A 22,756-nucleotide genomic window follows, 5' to 3' on the forward strand; every position below is an offset into this window, starting at 1 on the left:
CTCGCCGGAGAGGTCAGGTTGAGGGGTGGCGGTAGGAACTCATCCACGGGGCTTTCCTCCACTGTTTTAGATGCCTTTCATATTACATCAGTTGTTAGCTTAACGTTGACTCTCGAGCTGTGATTCACCGGACGGTTGGTTTTGTTTCCGAACCCTCGAGTGCGGTGAAAAGTTTGTGAGCGGATTTCTTAAAAAACTGGAATTTGGCAGAGAAAATAGTTCGAAAAAATTCACAGCTGTGATTGAAAACGGGACGAGCGCATGCAATATGTGCAATCTTGCTTTTGTTAACCCCCCCCTCTCCCCTCTACCTCCCTCCCTCCCTCCCCCCCCCTCCCTCCCCGCGCTATGAGAAAGCCCATTATGGTAATACTCTCCTTCCCGCTTGGCTGACTGGGCTCTATAGGTGTGTGACGGCCCGCAGTGATGTTGTCTCGACCTGTGAATCGGACTTATGGATAATGTGCCGCTGTCAGGGGCCTCCCTCTCCGTCTACCTCGTGACCTTTCAGACCCAAGGCGTCAAATCCTCACTTGGGATCCTTCTCCAAAGACGAGTGATTCACCCGCCGAGAATGTGCCCCGTCCTCGCCTTAACTTGTCCTCCCTGAAGTCTTTGAAGCCCGTCGTCCATTCCGTTGTATCGTCTGTCAACAAAAACATTCTCCATCCGATACGGGATGTTCTGCACTGATAGCGCACATTTAACGCCACGGCACATCAAAGCCGCGAAGGCTTTCTCCAACCCGACTGAAGAGTTGAGGGTGTTTTTGAAAAGTACCAATGTGCAATTAGTCTGCAAGTTGCAGGACGTTCCCAGCATCGTTTTCTCCAAACGTGAGTAGCTTATCTTGAAGGTTTTTGGTCGATGGACTTCATTTACATTGCAAATTTCAAGAGTGTAATGCTGGGAAGCACTAGAGGTTCTTGTAGTAACGGTGGGAATGATTAAAAGACCAGGGGACCTGAGGGTTCGCGATGGTTCATAAGATACATTAAATCTGTAAGATAAGAAGACGCAAAGCCATTAGGACTTTTAAAAACCTTATAAATGACCTTAAAATATGTCCTAAAAAAAAAAACATGGGGCGCCAATGCAATGCCTTTTTAAAACCAGAGTGATGTGATCCTTTCTGGTCCTCGTCAGCACAGTTCTTTTTTTTTTTAGAGGGCCAGAAAGCAGGGCATGACAGCGGTCAACCTGACACGAGACAAAGTCATCAGCAACCCGAGAGAGAAACGGGCGGACTCGGGATCACCCTAACCCTATAAGAGTAGATAACGACGGCGAAGGCAGCGCCCGTAATCTCAACAAATGTTTCTTTCTCGCAGCCTTTGGATAAAAAACTAAAACTTCAGTTTTGTCTTCATTGAGCTGAAGGAGGTTTTCTGCCGTCCATGAGTTCATCTCTACAATAAAATTATAGAGGTCTTCAGTCGGCTGCATGTCTTCAGGAGACATGTTAATGTAGAGCTGTATGTCGTCAGCATAGATTCTCTGATCACATCTAAAAGTGGACATGTAAAAGTTTAAAAAAGAAATTGGGCTTAAGATTGAGCCTTGGGGCACACCGTATTTAAAATCATGAATCCATGGGGAGCATATATTCATACTTACAAGAAGTCTTCTATCTGTGAGGTTGGACTTGAACCAGTTAAAACTAGAGCTATAATCGGTAGAGCTGATCTCCTTTGAGCTCCTTCATCAGGTGCCTCTCTCATCCGCTTTGTATGGGACATTTCCTTGCCGTTTTCTGGAATTTACTCAGAAAATTCCCAAAATCTACTTGATTTGTCTTTGGATGATGACACGTCGGGTTAATAGTTCTTGCAAACAGTTGGGAAAATACATGTGTACAAACCAATAAATAAATAAATACACGATGACGAAAACGTTACCTTCTCGCCAAACTTCTAGTGGCAAAGGTGACAGAGAGACCAACCAGGTGCTTCAGTCTATTTAAAATGATTGACTGTTCTGTATCACATCCAGCTGCACCAGGACTAAAATCATATGTGAGCACAAGTTGAACCTAAAACAATGAACAATCTCTGTACTGTGATTCACGCCAAAGCCAGACTGAAGTCTCTCGCCAACATTATTGTTTGATTAAGAAAAAAGAAAAGAAAAAACTCTAATCATTCAGCTGAGTAAAGTCCATTCAGTGAGCTAATGTTTTTAGTCACTTTTTCATGTCTTTTAAACCAAAGACCCCTGGAAGCCCTTCAGGAAACCAGCACATCAACAGCTTTTAATCTTCAACTGTTGTCCCCCCCCCCCCCCCCCAAAAAAAAAAAAAAAAAAAAAATCACCATCGCGTCTGTGATGAAGAGCCAAAAAAATGTAAAAACAAAAGCTTGTTTGGGCTTTTGGTGGTTATTATTTGAGGCCCGGCATCGGAAACCTGAGCGGAGGGGGTCTGCAGGTGGCATAGGGGCAGGGGACCCCCGCTAACCCCCCCCCCCCCCCCCCCCCCCCCCCCCATCCCTCAATCCCCCCCCTCCAATCCACCCTGCTATCCTCCTCCTGGTGCTTCTGCCAAGTGAGCAGAGTGTGGGACAGCAGTTGGTGGTGCGCTCGTGAAATGTGTGTGTGTGTGTGTGTGCGAGTGTGTGTGTGTGTGTGTGTGTGTGTGTGTGCACAAGGTTGCTGCCAGGAAAAGGAGCCTACCAGCATGAGGATCGCATTCAATGAGAGATAGGACGGAAGAAAGTAAGAAGAGCAAAGCCTGGAAATCTTCAAAATGAGAGGGCCTCTTTTGATGTGTGTTTGCATTCCTTTCAGTGTTGGTGAAAGGGGAGCTGTTGAACGGTAGTGGAGGAGAGGAACACTTGAAACTGAACGAGGCGCTAAGGAAAACACACACCGGGTCTCATAACAAAAGTCCGAGATGAAGGGTGGGGGGGGGGGGGGGGGGTTGTAGGTAAAAGAACAGAGAGAGAGGAAGAGGTTTGACCGAAAAAAAAGAAAGAAAGAAAAATCTAAATAGAGCGAGATAATTAGCAAACTGAAGTGTGATGTCAGGGTCTCTTTGTTTGAGAATCGCCCCCCCCCCCCCCCCCCCCCCCCCCCCACCCCATTCAAGCAGTTTTGTAGCAGGATCAAGTGGAACTTTCTGACACTCTCTTGATTTAAGACTGACCTCGGCGGCAGGAAGCATAACGGCGCCTTTCACCATTACCTCAGTGGCTTTCCGGTGCCTCGTGTGGTGGAGTGGCAAGTCTGGACAGTCCGTCATCGCTCCAGAGCTGGCGAAGGAAAATTAAGACGTACGATCCCGGGTACTGTGCTAGCATTCACGATCCCTGCCCGCGCTGCAGGTCTGAATCATTACAGTACTTCAGAACAACTTCCAGGCAGATTTTTTTTTTTTTTTTTTTTAGTATCCTCAGTGTGATTTGAAAGTTGCTCTGGAGAATTGTAAGATTGCCTTGAATTAAAGTTTTCTTCACAAGTTCCACCAGACTTGAAACAGATCCAGTTTAGCATTTGCTGCAAGAATCACAAATGTGTCTTAATGTAAAAAAAAAAAAAAAAGGTTTTTGATATGGGAAGTTGACAACTTCATCCACAAATCTCAATTATCTTTGGCCAGCTCAGAAGTTTATTTTTTATTCATTGTCAAACGTTGATGTGAACTTTGGTACACATTCCTCCTTTAGCCGTTTCTCATGCTATCAAAGGCGGAAGTACTTCAAACGCACGGTAATGGTTTAAAAAACAAAAAAACCTTGTCTAGTCAATGAAAACTACCTTTATGTTTCACGAATCGAGTGGTACTTGGTAAAAATGAAGATGAAGTCAAAGTTTTTTGACTGAATAACAAAAGGAGCAAGTACAATACCACACTAAATATGACTGGGACTCAAACACAAGGTCGTTGGGCAAAACTCAAGGTGAGTGTGGAAAAGTTGAAAAGTCAAGTATTAAACAGTATTTATTTTTATGTATTTCGTAAATAATATTACAAAATGTGGATTGTTACCACCGTGCTTCACTGTCCGGTGTTTCGGTTTCACTGGTGGCCTTGTTCACTGGTGACTTCTGCCACGAGCCGTTAGAAGCAGCCGACGTTAAAATAAGACAAACAAACGGTACGATAATTTAAGGTTTGATGGAAATGTGGTGACACGAAGTTCGCAAGGGTTCATCCGGTTTTTAACATCTGCTGTGAAAAAGGGACGCTCAAGGAGTCACCAGTTAACAGCGGAACAAGATAATCCAAAACACCGCGGCTCGGAGACCTCCTGATACTCGTAGTGGGTCGCGCCGTCTCGCTCCTGCTGAGTCCTCTGGTCGCCACCAGACAAACGAAAAGCGTCAGAAGTGTTATTCATCAGAGTTCATAATATTACGGCTGAGGGATGTTTTTTTTGTAGTGTTCGTTTGCTTTCCGAAGCTTAAAAATATCTCAATTAAATGACTTTGAAATAAATTACCTGTGGTGGCTTTGGTTAAAAAAAAAACAATTTAAACAGCTGATGATTGAGCTGATGTTCTGCAGGTAGCGTTCAAAGGACGAGTGTCTATAACCGGCGAAACGTATAAATTACAGTCGTTTTTAATTGTTTTTATTCTAAATTTAGCAACGCATTTGTTTGATTTTACTAATGAAGAATATTCAAATGACCAAACGCACGCCTCAGTGTCTTCATAGTAATTCAAGTAGCAGGTGTAATAGCCTAATATTAAACTAATGATTGTTTGATATGTCGTGCGTCTGTTTGGGACAAGTAGGACAAATCCTAGTCTGTGTGAAGTCGCTGGGCCCTGTGGTCACATGACGGCAGAGGGTGGGGTAAGGAGCCCTCGTCGTGCGGCGGTGGGCTGCCCAGCCAACCAGAAGATGAGAAAAGAAGTGTGGCCCCTTGTTGTTTGTTCGCCTTTGGCCCCCGCCATCTGTCCGCTTGGTTCCTGACACCTGTACCAGCCCATCGGAGCCGGGCTTCCCTGTCATCGGGGGCGACGTGGGTCTCCTCAGTTGGGGAGGCATTGTGGAAGGAGGGAGGGTAGAGAGCGCCACAGAGTAGGGTGAAGTCTGGGACACTTTCTAGAAAACATACTAAAATATAGCTTTTATTGACGTTGGTGTTCAGATGAAAACTGCACCTGTTTTTTTTGTTTTTTTTTCCCCCCTATAATTTCTACATAAATGACCTTCACAGGTGCTTTTATCCAAACCGAACATTGGCTCAAGGTTCAGAGGCGATTGGAAAGCAAATAGTTGGCAGGCTGTAAAAGCACGGAAACGACTATTAATGCGATGCCAGATGTTCATCAGTCGGTGATGTCGCGGATGAGGACACGCCCTTATTTTGAAGGCTCGGGCTGCTCGAGAGGCGACCATCAATACCGAAGGGCATCGCCGGGGCACATTTGATCAAACTCAGCCAGTTAGGGTCATCAACGTTCGCTAAGAGACCGTCTCAATTCTTGTCTGAGGAGTTGTCTGGGACTTGGACTAATGCTCGGCCACTGTTTGGCTTCATTTAAAAAAAAAAAAAAAAAAAAAAAAAAAGGAAACAGATGCAGCCTAAACCTGTTAGTCGCCCACCTCTAATCGGCTTACATTGGCTCGACGACAGGCGACTGGCACCTCTGAAGGGTCACTGACACGGTTGCAAGTACACGCAAATCACAGCAAAGGATGACATGTTGGAAATCCACATGGAACCAAAAACAACCCTTCACACTTTGGACGAGCAGGAACCATAACATCCAGGGACGATCATGCCCAGAATTCCTAGTCATTCCCAATCCACCGCTGCAGAGTGCTGTTTTCCGGTCTTTCTTGGAGCCCGCCAAAAAAACAAAACAATTCCACTTGTTTGCCTGATAATAATATTAATTAATTAATTTCATGTTTGCCGTTTAAGGGCGTCGTTTGTGTACAAGTCAAGTCATGAACACGTTTGGTTTTTCAAGCTTTAATAAGGCAAGAATTGTTTCTTCTTTACGTCCGAACAGGTGTGAGGACGGGGCCGACGCGCCACGTTAATGGTTGTTGTCGTAAAAACACGGCTTGCGAGGGTTTTTTCGAACCATCAACCCCGTCTCTTTGTCCTCGCACCTGTGAAAAGATCAAGTCAGCCTCGCTGATTGCATCCAGTTGTTCGGGCCCCGCGGTCACATTGTCTCGGCAGACGGCCACGTTTTCTCACGGGTGTTTGCGAGAGCAGGTGGGAAAACGTTCGGCCCGTGGAGCGGAGGCAGGGCGGCGGCGGCGGACGGGGAGGAGTGTTTGTTCACAACACGGGATGATCTTGTAGGTCCTCACCAGGTCAAACAAGTGGCATGCGGTCGAGTCGTCGAGCCCCTTCGCAGACGCGAGGATGTGTTTGCTCAGCGTGCGGTTCAAACCTCAGTGCAAAGAGCCGCTGGCCTCTAGCAGCCAGAACTGGAGAGAGGCTGTGTGTGTGTGTATGTGTGTGTGTGTGTGTGTGTGTGTTCCTTCAACGTGTTCCACATTGAAGGAACACTCCTGAGTCTTTTCTATCGAGTCTGTTTATATCTATTTTGCTCGGTGGCCCGGTTTGGTTAAACAGAGAAACTCGCTGAAGCAAATAATAATACGGTCCAACTCGTCTAATTGGTGAGTCGCGGTCTTTTCCAGCCTCCCTGTTCACTAAACAGGAATGGATGATGATTAATAATCCTTTAATAGTGACTCCTAGCCTGTACGAGGTGAATTCCAGCTCCTCCCCTCTGGACGAAGGTTCCTGGTCTCACGTTTGTTCCTGTTGAGCTGAATAAGACCCAGTTACATTGCGCTTTATCGTTTTTATCCATTTTTATCCGTATTTATTACCGTGACTCTTCATTGAATGTTCTTATCCTGGTTCATGTTTCTCTTTCATCTATTTTTGATGTTATCTTAACTATTTCTTAGTAAATAGTGAAATATTGAGCACTTGTGTGTCTTTATTTGTTATGATGTGCCAAATGCATGACAAAAATCTGGGTGATAAATAAAGTAAACTTGAACCTCGAACCTTAAAATATGAATAACTGCAACTCTTTTTTCATTGAATGAAGCAATTAAACTCTTAAAATGGCAACAATAATGGAAGAAATTATTAACAGAACATTTCCAATGCTAGTGTTCAGACTGCATGTGAAATCTAAAATGAACGTGTGATATTGTATATCCGTCCATCCTGCTTCTGTCCTTTGACTGCACGTCAATATGTCTATCGCCTCTCTTAGGCCGTGACAGAAGTTGAAGAGCAACATGGAAACTTCAGCTCCTGCCGCCTCCGACAAGAAGGAGTGTAAAGTTCCGGGACTGGATGGAAGCAGCTTCTCCGAACTCCCGAAGAAGCCTTCGCCGACCACGTTGACCAGAGGTGAAGCTCTATTCTCATCGACACCGGGCATGCACATCTATTTTATCTCCGAAGAGGGTCAAACACGCACGTTTCTTTCAAACGCAGTTGTAAGAGGTCACACTTCCCTGCAGATTCCATTCTCCTCTGCTGGACGGCTGTACAGTCCGCAGTGCAGCGAACTGAGACATGATGGCTACTCACACACGTAACTGGGTGGCACATGAAAAGAGTTCGACCCGGACACGGGGGCCGTCGTGTTCCAGAGATGTCAGAGAATGGGTGATGAAAAAATGCTATAATGAGGCTGAAAGACCTTGTTCTCACCTCCCGAGTGTAAATTTCATGAATTACTAAAAAAGCAGTGGACGACATGGTTTATCAGAGGCCTCGCGTAAAGTCTGAGAGGAAGAGGGGGGGGGGTAACCTTTTGAAATGCAAAACAAGATGTCGTATGACATTGTGGCTTCAGCGCTATTTCTGCTTAATGATGGGCCTGGTGGCCTGCCACGAGAGGAGCCATGGGCCTTAATTGTTTGGGGATGCGCGGCGAGAAACTAGGGCGTTTCGCTGCGTCCTCACTGGCACCTCCACAAAGAGGAGGCAAGTTCTTCTTTTTTTTTTTTTAAACCTAGCTGAAATAAAAAATATTGTTGGTGCCACAATATGAATTATTGAGGCATTTAGACGGATATGACCATTGTGAGTCTCGTAAAGTTGTGTGTATGTAGGAGTGGGCGGTGGGGATTTGACTCCTTGTAACCTTGCCCCCTTGAAAAAAACAAAACAAAACAAAACAAAAACAAAAAAAACACCCATTCGGCAACCATTAGGGTTTATTTGTGCTTGTGAGGTAACGCCGAGGCTGCACGGGAGTGCAAGGCTCCTTCTACGACGGGTCATAATTAAAAGATGAGCGCTCATGTTTTCATTAGTGGATGTGTGATGAAAACGCCTCGTAATGAGGTTGGGGGGGGAGACCTCATTGGGGCCTCTGAGATATCCGTCTTATGAATTACTAACGCCTGCCTGTGGAGACGGTGGTGGACACTGAAAACCCTCAGGAAGACGTGCTGGCGAGTGTGCAAGAGGCCGCTGCCGGAACGCACCAGTCACTTACTGTTTAATGAAGGGCCTGGTGGCCTGCCATCACAAAGCTTATTCTGTCACTGTAAAAGTAGGACATTAGTTTGTTATTTGATGGTAATTATGTGCTTTTTACTTTCATTTTCCATGATTCCTTACTTTCATTTGCGCCAGTTTTCAAAAATAGCACGCGTGATCAAACGAGGAAATGTGGGATTATATCAAACGCCACAAACTGGTTCATGAAAACGCCCCGGTTTATTCTGCTGACTTGCACTTTGAGACGAAATCGCCAAGGCGCCCTGCGATGGAGGGGGCAAACCGCACGGGACAATGGCGTAACTGGAGGAGAAACATCCTGGGGACGTCTTGTTCGCTGTAATCCGACGTTTCAGCTGCTCGCGAAAACTCACGACTGGTTTTCGTGGCGAGAGCTCACTTCGCTTTGTGTTTCACGGAGACGTGCCTTGCCCTGTCCAACTTGTCTGCATCTCCCAAAGCGTGTGGAGACATAATGGAAGTGTGTCTGTGGGTGTAAGGCGGAGGGGGGGTGGGGGGGGGGGGCGCTGCGTCGGGTTCGGTCCACATGACGGGAATTAGACTTGTTTGGCGGGGCCTCGTTAATGGTTTTAAATGGGCACCCACATTTTGCTTGACAGCCTGCATCTGTCTTGCTACAGGGCGCGCTTCCACAGGCTTTGTGCAACCCGACTCCAGGGCGCTGGGATTTACGAGTCTGGCGTTGGCTTGTGCTCTTACCATGTTGGAGGAACATGTGTTCAGATTAGGCGCCCGCTTCCAGGACTGTAAAACATTCTCAGGGTTTCAAAGGGAAGTACCTGTGATTGATGTGCCTCCCTCATCCCTGACTTCACACCAGACACCAGCGTGCAAGGAGTCCTCCTGCCTTGCCTTTCCCGCCAAAGCTTTTGCGTCGCGGCCCTTATGATAATCCGCAAGGAAAAGTTTGCCTCGGAGAGTCTTTCACTCATCGCTCACGTTGGTGTTGACTGGACCAGGCCAGTGGAGCAGACAAGCTCAGTAACTGACTTTTTTTCAGTGTGTTATATTTACCTCTGTTGGAATTTGGCCGCCAGCCTGCTAAGTGTAGAGAAAGATTGATGCTCTTCAGCATGAGAAAAGCACATTGTCTACAGATAATTATTCACAACTGTGATGTATCTTAGCGTAGCGAGAGAGAGGGAGAAAAAAAAAACTACAGTATGTCAACACTTACTTTCCCCAAAACACGAAGTCAATTTTAAATCGTTCTGGCTCCAGTTTTTTTTTTCTCCCTCATGAAAATGCATCAGACAGCATCTGAAATGCTCACTGCAGCATAGACGGGCGGAGACGAGCGCTGCGGTATAATTAATCTGTCTCGGGGAAGAGCGAGGGTTTGCGATAAGAAGCCAGGGTGTTAATCACGGTCGTCCCGGGGAAGCCTTAGCCTGAAGGCCCCCGCTCCCCCTGGCCCGTCGGGGTCTCTGCACCGGCCACAGGGCCTTTCTGTGGAAGGTACTCTGGAGTGGGTCACGGCCCCTCCTGGCAGAGAAAAATGTCCAAGGGGAAAAATAGACCCCACCACCACCACGGCTCGCCCCTCGTCCCTCCCCATCCGCAGGCCCACTCCAAAGGGAGGGCCACTAATCTTCCTGAGAAAGAGATTTCTGCCTTTCTTTCTATGTTCCTAAATGAGCCTCTTACGCTGCCGTGCTTCCACCCGTTGGTTTATCGGGGGGGGGGGGTTCTCGGGGGGCTGAGGTTATGCAGGGATGATTGCATTCATGCCAGACCTCTGTGGCCCTCCACCTCCGTCGAAAGTATCAGCGTATTCGTCTCATGACGCTTGAAGTATTCAAACAAAAAAAAAGAAGAAGAAGAGGAAAAGTAGCTCAGGGCGCTCTGACAGGGGGCGCCGTGATGTATTCACGGTTCCAAGTGAGTTGAAGTGTTGAATCCTTTCTGTGCATTGATGCTCTCCTCAGATGTGGATCAAGTTACGCGGTCAGACGTCCACGAAGTCGTTCCCCTCGGCTTCCAAAGCGACCGAACGCGATGGATTTCGCCTTTAACGGCCCAAAGTACACATTCGTACCCCCCCCCCGTGTTAAAAGGGAGTCGGTTCTATCAAGTGTCATGTGCACTAACATTTTGGAACGCCATATCAATAATAGTCTTTCTTGATACCCGAGAAGTCAAGCAAGCAACAAGCTTACAGGAAGGCCTATCGACTAAGTCCCGGTGTTGTTTATTTTCCTGTCAGGGTCTATAACGGCACACTATCAGGAAGTCACTGCTGTCCTCCAACAAATGGAGACCGATTTTGTTTCTGTCCCGGAATGACTTGCAGTTTATTGGTCGTCAGTTTGCAGTTTCACGGTACGCTGAGTCAGTTTACATGCCTCTTGTCTCCTGTACGGGCATTAAGTTGGAACCGGTCCAGAAGCAACACATTTTGCTGCTGTAATACTTTGTAATGTAATTACTTTGTAATGTAATAAACTTTGCGACAATCAGGTACCTTAAACTTTAACCCCTGACTTGACGTGACTTGAGATTTTCACATGTCTGACTTGGTCAAACTACTGATTTAAGGAGTCGCCGGTATTTCTGATGCAATGAACAAAAGGACGAAACTGTAATTACAGAGTGTAAATTTTGGTCAAATTCTTCTACCAAAGAGCGTCTATATCTCATCTTATTATAAAACGTATGTAATAAAATTAAATAAAAGGTCATGTAAACTTACCCAAGCACGACACAAAGAACTAAATTCAACAGGAACTTTTTCAAAAGTTAAAGGTCTGTCCAGATCCACGTCTGTCACTCCAACTAAGATTCCCTCAGTTTCTTGGTTCAGAAAGTTGCAGAGATCTAAGTTGAATTTCTGTTGGACTGTCCTTATTATTTCTCTCATGAAGGTTCCAAAGGAATTCCCCACGAGTGACGGGCTCTACATTGATATGTCGTCCAACTTCACAAGACACACGTCTCCTTAGAAGACATATAAACCCAATTATTAGATTAGGTCTGACTATCAAAAACAGTCTTTTGAACTAGAATCTATTGTCAACGAAGGCCTGCAGCTTCTGACGTGGCGAGGAAACATAAATCATCTTCAGATATTGGTTTTATATTTCTGCTTCAAAGTCTCCCAAGAATTAAAAAGAAGCAAACACGACATGCTTTTGGGGGGGCGGGGGGGTCGATACCTGTGACTGCAACTCTCCCTGTGGTTTCCAGACTCCGGGTCCAACACTCAGCATTCCTCCGAGGTGGAGGCGATACGCGGATGCTTTAGGGGATTAACCAAACCGCCATCAGCTAGCTTTCTCTCCCCGTGCTTTCTACTCTTCCGCTCGTACTTCCCCTTTCTCTCTTTTTTTTTTTTTTTTTTTGCATTGCATCCTCTCTTGAACTGAAAGCTCTTTCCCAGCATGCCGTGTGTAATCCATGCCCCCCCCCCTCCACCCCCACCACCCACCCACCACCTCCGAGACGCTTCCCGTCCTGTTTTTGTTTGTGGGGCCGATGGGAATCGGCTCAGAAGGTGCTCCGGCGCTCTCCTCTCCTCCAAGGTGTCGCCTGAGGCAACCGCTCGCGGATCGGCTTGTGGACCGCCATCAAAGCGCTCGTTTGAAAAAAGTCCCCCCCCCCCCCCCCCCCCCCCGTGACCCCACCTCACCCCCGGTATCCGCCAGACCCCCGCGCTCCCGGCCCCAGCTACTTCCACCCGCTAATGTTAGCCCTAACACTCACAGTTCAAGTGAAGGGAAAATAAACGTCCGAGGAGTTCAGACGTGGCGAAACAAAAATGTGTGCTCGCTGTAAACACGGGCGGGAGGCGCTTGTGTAAACAGGTCTGGTTGCTACGGCTTAGTTGGTCTTGAGTCGGACAGTCTGTGGTTGGGCTCTTCCGGTTCTTATCCCCACCCCACCCCCCCCAACCCTCGCTTGCCGAGGCAGCTGCGGTCCGCCCTCGTAGAAATCAAGTCTTTTTCAGCGCTGCATGTTGCGAGGAAACCCACTCACCCGTGAGAAAAAGAACCACGTCTGCGGCCGTCGGTTGAGCGTACACCTCCGCGACTAAATGTCCACAACCGCCGAAGACCCTCGACGGAAGAAAATGTGTGCCAAGCCACCGGATCAAAATCCTCGTCTGCACAATTCATACCTGGTGCGACCGTGTTGCAGTCGCCCCCGCCACACACAAAAGCCAAAAGAGGAAATAGATTTTTTTCGGCCATCAAGTGAAATTCCTCCGTCCCGTCGGGGAAACGCAGCTCCGTGTAATCACACATCTAAGGTTTCAACGTCGCAGCTCCTCTGCCTCTGGTTTCATCCAGCAATTAGTGTAATCACTCCGCACTCGGGGGGGCCGCTGGCTCCTCTAGCTGGACTTGTTCATACAGATCAGCTGCCTGGCATTTTTAAATAACTCGCCAAAAGCCAGTGCCCGGTAGCCGCTGGGTTCAAGCGGAGGCGGTGCAGGTTCTATAAGCGCCTATGAAAACATAAAAGTTTTACTATTGTGTGTTTCCTTGTGGCCACATCTCTCCGCCGTCGCCTCCTCCAGAGGGTGAATCCAGACGGAGCTCTCGGCCGTCCCCAGTGGACCTGATCCACCCAGACGGGTCGCTGTAAATGGCTGACGCAGATATAATAAATAAAATCCCACAACGCTCCGGCTCCTGACCAGTTTACGACACACAGGAAGTGAAAAACTGAAACGGCGCCACTTAAACGACCAATCGGTTCTTTTTTTTCTCCGTTTAAACTGAAACTTCTATTTACAAATCAGCTTCTAATGGGGACACATTTGACTGGAAATAATATGATTAATATGATTTGTGAGTAAATTGTTTATTGCCCTTATTCCTGTTAGGCTCTTAAAGTGAGATTTTCGGGAAACTTTTTTTTTTCATCTCAATTAATAATTATTCTATTCAGGAAATGGGCATCAAAACATTCTACATATATGGATTATGATCCATTAAGGGCACGTTCACATTCCACTGTCTGATTCGGACCAGAGCTCTCAAACGTTTCGTTTGGACATCGTGAAATCTCCCCCGAATTCTGAACCTGAGCTAACAAGCGACATCTTGTCCCTTTCAAATGGGACTTCTTGCTTCGCTCGCAAAAGATATTTCTTGTGGGCAGGGTGAGAGACCTTGGGGAGAGGACCTGACATAGTGCGCTATACATTCTGGGTAGCAATCAAGCAAAAACTAAACACGCAAATCAGAAGAAGCAGAAAAAGAAGACGATATATCGTGGTTGTTTGTGGCGACCCATTAGCCACGAGCTAACTAGCCGAGCCACCACAGACTAAAGCGGCAGGACTTCCTCTTTCGGTCTGGACCAAGCATTGAGCCATGTTTCTTCTTTACTTCCTCTCTGGTCAGTGTTTGTTTCGGGCTACAGCGCCCCCTAACCAGCAGCTGCTGTAACTCCATGACATTTTCCAGGCGTTTTGGTCTCAAAAGTAAATTTAAACGCCACCTGAACCAAATGAAGGTGTGAAAATTTTCCGCTCCCTTCCCTCCCAAGTGAACCGAGTCTTGGGTTAGGGTGAGGGTTTCGTCTTCAATTTCAAGATGGTCCAAAACAAATATCCTTGGTGAGATTTTCTACCAACAGCAACCCTGCAGTGGTCATACTGTGAGAAAGTCCTTTGGTCTGTGCTACTATTGGTTCCACCACTCTGGAGTCACAGGAAAGTCGGTCGTCAGCTCTCCTCTCAGGTCCCTCAGAAAAACGACAAACCAAATGCCGCCATATGGAGAAGTGATTTGTAATGTCAGTCATTGTACAGCTGCGGGAAATATGCAGAGATGCCGACGGCCGCTCTGTAACAGCTGGATATTGAGTGGTATTCCTGGCCGGAGTATAAAAGCATCCAGTCTAGAAACAGGATGTCTGAGATTTAAATCCTGAACTCTCACCACTTCAGCACACCCAAACATTACGCATGGCGAGTTCTCCAAACTGCCCGACTGTACCACTTTTAGCTCGGATCGACTTCATATGTAGAGTTTGCGAGATAAAAAAAAAAAAAAAAGTCATTCCAGCTTCAACTATTAAAAAAACTGTGCGAGAAGGAGGAACATGTGATCTCTGCTCAACAGCAAGCATATGATTACAGTCGTTCTTAGATTCATTTCTTATCCCAACAATGAAATGAAAACAAATGTCTCAAACTTTCCTCTGTGAAGTTATTATCCCTAAACACTCAGTTCATCTGGAAAGATATAATTAGGCTTCTCATTTAGTGCTTACTGCGACGCGTTTACCGCTTCGGCTTCATTACGTCAGTGAGTCTACGAATACAGAGGGCTTGTGCGTGTGTGTGTGTGTGTGTGTGTGTGTGTGTGTGTGTGTGCGTGCATGCGTGCGTGTGTGTGTGTGTGTGTGTGTGTTAGCATAGCGTGTAAGCCTGTTGTGTTTTGTTTGCCAGGTGATTTCCCCCATGGTGTTAGCTAAGCCCGAGAATTCTTGGCTCGGGCTTCAAAGACAAGCGGGGTCATCTGCCGACGGCGGCGAATACAGACATGTTCGCGACACACCGCCGGTCTGACGCGCGGAGGGGGAAAAAAACGGGGGGAAGTGTATGATTGACCGCTTTCATTGTGCTCTACACTCATTCAGTAATCTATAAAAGAAAGAAGTCTGATTCCTGCGGTTATACACATTTGCGGTTCACACGAAACTGCGTGCATATTAGCTGCTAGTTGCTAACTGGGGGAAAGTTTCAGCCTCCTTCAGAGTTCAAACTGAATCCGATCAATCGCTTCGGTACAGATCTAATTTGGGGGTTCTGTGTTGGACTTGCACTGTTTTAGAAATTGTCTCCATATAATGTGCTTGAATTACTTCAACACGTGTGCACATATAAAAGGGTTTTTGTTTCAACGGCTTAAATTTGATCAGGGTTAATACATTTCCAATGACATGAAGTAGGTTGTAACAGTCCCACGAGGCGTATTTTCATAGTTTTCATTTGTTAAAAGATTTGGTTGCTACTGTAATGAGATTACATAGAATAGACGGTCTGATCCTTTATTATCGTTGTGTTTATCTTCCTTGGTATTCTTACTCCAATTTGACCATTTATGAGATTATAGTATTATCATAGAGACGATAAAACCAATATTTGGGCAAGATTTTAAAGCTTTTCGGAGAAAAGCACTAAACTCATGTAGCTATGATATAGTTTGTTTTTGACCTAACATAAGCAGAATCTGTGTTTTCGGCTGTAACTCATGCAATCGACTCTAAACTGAAGACATTATTTTACGGAACAAAATATATCATAAAACTTTTGTTGGTCACCAATCTTTATGACATGGTGCGCCCTTACTGAGCATGCTCAGGAATTTTCCTTAACCAAATACTTATCAGTCAATGAAGGTATGTCCCCCCCCCCTGGATTCACTGTGTTTGTCACCATTACATTTTGAAGCCACATTTTTAACTGCATAAGCTCGGGTGTGTGTGTGTGTGTGTGTGTGTGTGTGTGTGTGTGTGTGTGTGTGTGTGTGTGTGTGTGTGTGTGTGTGTGTGTGTGTGTGTGTGTGTGTGTGTGTGTGTGTGTGTGTGTGTGTGTGTGTGTGTGTGGAGCGGAGCAGATTCTCGCCTCGCGGTGTTAGCTTTGGCACAACAGGTTTGAGATGCTTAGCGGTAAAAGTACTGTAAATCCTCTGCATTCAGCACGATTGTGGTCTCGGAGAGAATCTGGCCCCGTCTGAAATTCCCACGGAACAAAAGAGGAGGTGGTGGGGTGGTGGTGGTGGGGGTGGGGGGGTAAAGAAGGGGGAGAAACAGAGAGGGTACTCAGCTGAAGGGGGGTATTGTTTACATATCAAGACACTTCCTCTAACTCCCAGGAAAAGCTGTAATTTGCCTTGCGAGGTTTTTACAGTTTAATTTCTCCATTGTGCAGAGGGATAACCCTTTAATTACAGAGGAGGAAGTGGCCCTAAGCCTTTGGACAGAGGCTGAGGGCTCGTGGAGAGAGAGAGAGAGAGAGAGAGAGCCGCCTTTGGCGAGTTCCGAGACTCACTCTGTCTCCTTCGGTGCTTTTCAATGTGGTTTTTCTCTCCTCGCTTTTCCTCTGCTGTCGCCACGTCGCTCCTTCATTAGCTCCGGGAAAGTGTGTGGACATGTCCACGCCACTAATGGGAACTTATTGGGGTTTCAGCCTCGACGACGGCAGGTGAGAGGTGAGGGGACGACAAACTGGAAATCCCTTCACGAGTTCGCTGCAACGTTTAGCACAAGGAATGGAAAAAATATATATAAACAGTGCCTCCGGTGAAATATATGCTTAAAACTATCCATCAACATGTCATTAAGTTTAGCATTTAAGCTGCGGAGATGTTTGGTTTGGTTTTTTCTTCAATTTGAGAGTTTTTATAACAATCTTTTTGCGATAATAAAACAAAGATCTGTTGCTCAATAATAATAATATGCTCACTGAAAAAAATCTATTTATGGAACACATAGCCACTCGTGATTCTGACACTAAATGGAGCGTTTTTCTGTCTCCGTGCGTTAAACCAGGAGTGTCAGACTAATTTTCCCTCCGGAGGGCGAGGCTCCGTTACGTCAGTCCATCTGTCAAACATTTAAATCCAAGTCTTTGCCTTTATTTTGGTGTAAAGAGGAAGAAGTTCATCATGAAAACGTTGGTTCCAATTGAATGCCTTTCGTACGAAAAATGGGTACGATGTCAGCACTATGCCGTCGTCGCAGTGTGGAACTGATTCTTCACTAACAATCATAAAGCTCGAGTGATCTCGGAGCTCACGTCTCCAAAAAATATAAAAATATATAAATTATAAGGAGCTCATTATTATTTTTTAAAAATCCACTCAATAAATCTTACTTTGCAAAGTCACCGACCCGTTTTATTCTCTGGGCCTTATGTTTGTCAACCTCGTATAAAAGTTAGTTGCTAAATAAGAATAAAACTTTGTTTCTGGGGAGTCTAGATGAGCTTCTTCACATTTTCACCACTGAACCACACTGACATTTTAACCAATCTAAACACGAATCGAATAAAATAAATAAATAAATAAAATCCATCTTGGCTTGTGAGAATCAAAGTTTTGCTTTGGTTTATATTAATGACGATCGAACTGAACAGGAAATTAAAGCCGTCAGAAACATTGTTTTCCTGGTTTTCTTCCCAAAAGGTGAGACAAAAAGGGTTTTTGTGTGTGAAAAAGTATGTCATTGCGTCGTTCTTGCGTTTGCTGAACCAACTCTTGTTGAGGGGAAAGTTGCAGCCGAGCTGTTTTTGCAGGTGTGCACACGAGTCTGCTGGCGATTTGGTGAAATGGGTTTTGTGTCGACACAAGCCTGAGTGTCATCTTGTGTTTGGCTAAAGTTCAGGCAGCTTTTCGAGACTGTAATTGCCCCAGAAGGGGGCAGATGGAGCAACAATAATACAAGGCTTTCTTTTGGGGGTGGCTCACTTTTTTATTGTTTGTTTTTTGTTTGTTTTTTGTTTGTTTTTAATACAAAGCTGGGTAACCAAAAAGGCTGACATAACCAGTGAATATTTTCTAATTATTTTGGATGTTTTTTTTGTTTTTTTTTATGATTAAGATTTTGCGAAAGCACGTCCTTATGTTACTCTCGCGCTCTGGTAACTCAACACCCTTCACTAAGATTCCTGCTGGCTTTGCCTTCATTCTTAAGAGACCGCGGGGCGGAACGTGGGGGGTGTTGTCTCTCATTCGCCAAAACAATCTCCCACCTAGAGCTACACTCGGTAGAACGCAGACCTTCGCCAACGCCACATTTGTTTGCGGAACCGAGTTAGCATTGCTAGCATGATAGCCATTAGCTTATATCGATGCTAACTAGTTGGGTCAGGTTGCTACATCGCTGTGTGAAACACTGAGCAGGGAGCGTCTCCATGGCAACAAACACTGCTCTCCTCTATGAGGTGCCTCTCTCATCCGCTTTGTATGGGACATTTCTTTTTTCGCTGTTTTTGTGGGACGGACACGGAAATGTTAGGAACGTCAGTTACGTACACGCAAACCAATAAATAAATACACACAGACGAAACCATAACATTCTCGGCCAACTTTCGTTGGCGAAGGTAACAATATTTTCCTTCATAAAAAGAATGTTGAGCCTCCAAAAACTCTGACTGAAATCTCTGCCTCAACATTAGCTTGAATAACGTTATACAGAATAAAACCAAATAATAATAATAATGATTCTATTGTTGTTTTACATAATTCTTAAAGGCTTTTTCAAATCTCAAATCCTGGCTTCATACATGTGTCTCTCTCCTCCGCTCTCTCACTCTCTCTCCGGCCACACAGTTACTAGCTCCATTAGGCTGTCATAACACGGCACATATAACCCGAGGTGATCCCAGGACTGAGTGAGCCAGGCTTCCCCGGGGGCCGGGCGCTGGAGCAGCCACGCCGGATCGCTACCTCATGGTCTGGGGTGATGGGTACCACATGTAAGCAGAGGCAACGGCGAGCCCTAATAGGAGCTGACAAGTGGCGGTCTGACAAGGGGGAGATCAGATGTCACAGGCTGGGCCATTGCTATAGAAACAGGGCTCTGTTTCTATACGCCCTGTGGCAGAGTGGTTGACTTTAAATAGAGTCTTTGTGCAGGAGAAAGACTTGTGTCATTGCTTGTTTGGTATTCCCCATCCTCGCAGACCTGCGCTGGCCTTGTAAACACATGTGCTGACGTTTGGCTCTTCTGAACGAGGAAATTATCATTTTTTTTCAGAAATTTCAGAAAAGGAAAATATACCAATTGGCTCTTATAAATGATGGATTTGTTAAAGACACGCAACTGCTCACTAAAAAAGAAGAAACTGTTGTAAACTGTCCTCGGAGGCCTTTACTGAAATACCATTAACCGCACAATCGGACACTTTGGCCGCGTTTAATGTGAACGTTCAGTGTTGTAATCTCCTGTACGTGTGGGGCAAAACTAAATATGTGCCCATTTTATAAAGTTCGGTCCTTCAACAGTATGTCTTTTCATTACTGGGAGATGCCATGCTGTGAAAAGCTATTTACACATTGGTGAGAGTGTGGCTCGATGTCTTTTATGTCCATGTACACTTAGTGGAACCACACAAGAAGAGGAGCGATCACCAACCCACCGGGGAGTAAAAGGAAAGGATCACAGTTTTACTGAAGTGTGAAATGGTATTGATGCCCGAGTGCCGGAAGAAGGAATGTGGTGTTTCGTGACACGGTACATCCTAACAATATGCGCCTCAACGCCAGCGCAGTGTGGCCTTACACTCAAAAACAGCAACGTTTAGGGGCCCACTGCCAAAGGTCACGCTGTTAGCGTGAGCCACAGGCTAATTTCAAGGTTCTGTCATCATATGAGAAAAGCAAAATCAACTGGAAAGTCAGCAACAGAGCACATCCTGGCAAGTCTGACAACCAAAGGCTCCTTTTTTAAAAAATATATTATATTATCTGAGCTCAGTATTCGCCAACATACCGCGATCCCAGAAGTTACATAAAAGTGAATCTCTTATTACAACTCATAGCCACACTGATTTCTCTTCTCAGCTCAGCTCCTCTACCCGAGGTCTGGGAGTTTCAGGGTTCTGTGGACGATCTCAGCTGTTCCTCAGACTCTTCTGGACCGAGGCTTCAGAATTCCTCCCTGGATCTGCTGCAGTCACCCTCCGAGTTTGACGGGTCCCCACCCTGAGTCCTCCACATCTGTTCTAGCTGTCCCTTCAACCGCTGCAGGGTGCCGAACAATAATAATAATATACCAAATGTAGAACAAGAACACGGCATGATGGCAAGTGGACTCAGTTACATACTGTTCTATATCACAATCACTGTATGTCCTGACTATACACTGCACTTTTCCTTTATTCCCGGGTTGACTGGGACACGCAGGGCACACAACTGTCTTTAAACGCTGCTGAGGAGCAGCACTTTCTGGTAATCCGGTCTCCGTACTGGAAAATACGTCAGAGATATCTGACGCCGTCAGAGCCGATGTCAGAGTGGCGGCTTCTCGCTCTCCTCAAACCACAGCGCACAAGCGCAACGCCATCTGGCTCCTCCAGAAACTGCTTCATGTGGCGCGTTTAAAGAAAAGATTTAGAATAATACAGTGGCAGCATGTGGCACCCTCTACACACAGAAGAGAACAAGAGTCTGCTTGCTGGAGATCACAACGGTGCCACATGTGGATCATTATCAAGAGCCGGGCCAGGCATAGTTAAAAACTTCAATGTGCTCCATGATTGGGGCTTTGAAGGGGAAATGCTTTTTAATCAAAGCTTTGCCGAAACAAAAGCTGCAGTGACAAAGAGAAGGGGGAACAAAAAGAGCGCGTCCAACCTGAGGATTGTTTTTTGTTTGTTTCAGTCTAACATTGAGCGACTCCGTTTTGCACACAAAAGTCAAGCACGAAGGGTTAAATGGCCAATCGAAGTGTTATTTTTTCCCTTTTGATGGGTGGATCTAGTCATGACAAGCGTAGGAGACTTTACCCTGGATTTGTTGTGGAGTCTGCAGCGTAGCATGACTCCACACTGTAATTGTTTCACTATGTTGACGCTCCATCGCGCCGTCGCTGCGCAGTCTGACTCCGTCCTTCCAAAACACGCAGCTTTCATGAAAAGCCGCTGTTATCATCGCCGCCGCGCTCCGGCTGAAATCTCCCCGAATGCCGCAGCCGTAAATTTGTTTCCCAAATGTTTAAGTGTGTCTGCTGATGGAGGCTGTCTGGCAGTAATTCAGAGTCAATGTGGGTGAGTACACACAAACCCTCCAAACGTTAGAACCTCAATGCATGGTTTTACTTCTGAAAGCGCGACTCATTTTATGATTAAATGTGATCAACTACATCCAATCTAAGCTATACAATCAAGCCTTGCAGGCAATTTACGGGCCGCCCACACGAGAACGCCGTTTCACGTAAACACGTTGTTTTTTTGCCAACCATTCACACGAGGAGCACGCAGTTTGTTGGGTTTTTTTGAAATTCTAAAACCCCGGCTCGGCTTTGAGGTGTGGTGTGTATCTTGTGTGTATCGTGGACTACATCCACACTGCAGAAGCTACTGATACCAGGAGCAGGAGGAGCAGCAGGAGTCTACGTCTAAATATCTATGCGCTCTGTCTCTTCTTCTGCGTTTTTAGTGCATTTGGTGAGTCACAGCGCCCCTAAAGGCCTGGCATATGTACTACATGCCCTGGAGCCTCATGTTGAGTCGTGTTCATAGTGACATGTGGATGGAATTTTTTTTTTTGAGAATGCCCGGGAGAAAACCGGGCCTTAGAATCATCAGGTCAGTTTATTCGAACTGTGAAAGTAAATCAAAGCTCACAGGGAGAACATGCAAACTCAAAATACATCCAGCCTTCAAGAGTACAAGCCACATCCTTTTTCAGTGTCATTAACTTACAATAGTTTGAAAGAAAGAAGAAAAAATGTGGAAATAACAAAATAGTCCTGTAAAGGGTCAACATTTTGACAGTAAGCGATACCCTACCAAGCATTTTTTTTTTTTTTTTGCTTTTGCATTTCAGTCTGAGCTTCATGGACGTAAAAGAAGACAGTCAAAGAACAAAACTGTGATCCCAGTCGTCGTTCCAAATGAAGACTTTATCCCTGCAATCACAGCTCGGTCACCTCATGTCTCATGTACGATCAGATTCCATGTGCACTGGGGATGGGGAGAGTTCAGGCCTTAATCAGAACCTGCATGTTTTCACCACGTTTTCTTTAACCGCTTGATTGTATCGCTGTCAGCACCGATTCTCCCCCTAAACCAGACTTTCACTTTTTAATCACATGCCTCAATGTGGAATTGTCTTTTCTTTTTTTTTTTTCTTTGACATGCACATGTTTTGACATATTCACTGAAACACTATAGATTACATGTGTGCACTTTAGAGCAAATGCATCACGAAAATGTAGACCAGATGCTGGAGGAAGAGGGACTTTGCTAAGAAGGAACAATAATGGTTGCTTTATAACTGTTCTTCATGATTGTTCGGAGCGGCAATTTCACCTGTCATTAAATGTTCAGTCGCCAATTTAAACTCACCAGAAGAACAGGCCGATCTTTTGTGATCACTAATGGCCTCACTTAACTTTAATTGGCACTATTTAATACTATAAATAACAAAGCGTCCACAACTCATTCAGCTTCAGACACATTCGAAATTCTCTTGATTTGTCTTTGTATTTGGTTTTCTATGTTTTCTCGCACTCTAAATCAGTAAAAAAAAAAAAAAAAAAAAGGACCCAGCTATCCCCGAGTCTGCAGCAAAAGCCCTGATGAATTTGAGCCTCGCGAAACC

General features: G+C 45.7%; 1 protein-coding gene across 1 annotated transcript in view; it reads left to right on the forward strand.

Annotated features, from left to right (window-relative positions):
* Positions 1–7,206: 7,206 nt before the first annotated feature.
* The window catches only part of gli2a (GLI family zinc finger 2a), a 60,288-nt gene continuing 44,738 nt past the window's right edge, over positions 7,207–22,756 (forward strand). The window contains exon 1 of the mRNA XM_080498003.1: positions 7,207–7,346. The gene's annotated coding sequence lies outside the window, so the exon portion shown is untranslated. The remainder of the gene's footprint in view (positions 7,347–22,756) is intronic.

Source organism: Blennius ocellaris (assembly GCF_963422515.1).
Source record: "Blennius ocellaris genome assembly, chromosome: 6".
NCBI lineage: Eukaryota > Metazoa > Chordata > Actinopteri > Blenniiformes > Blenniidae > Blennius > Blennius ocellaris.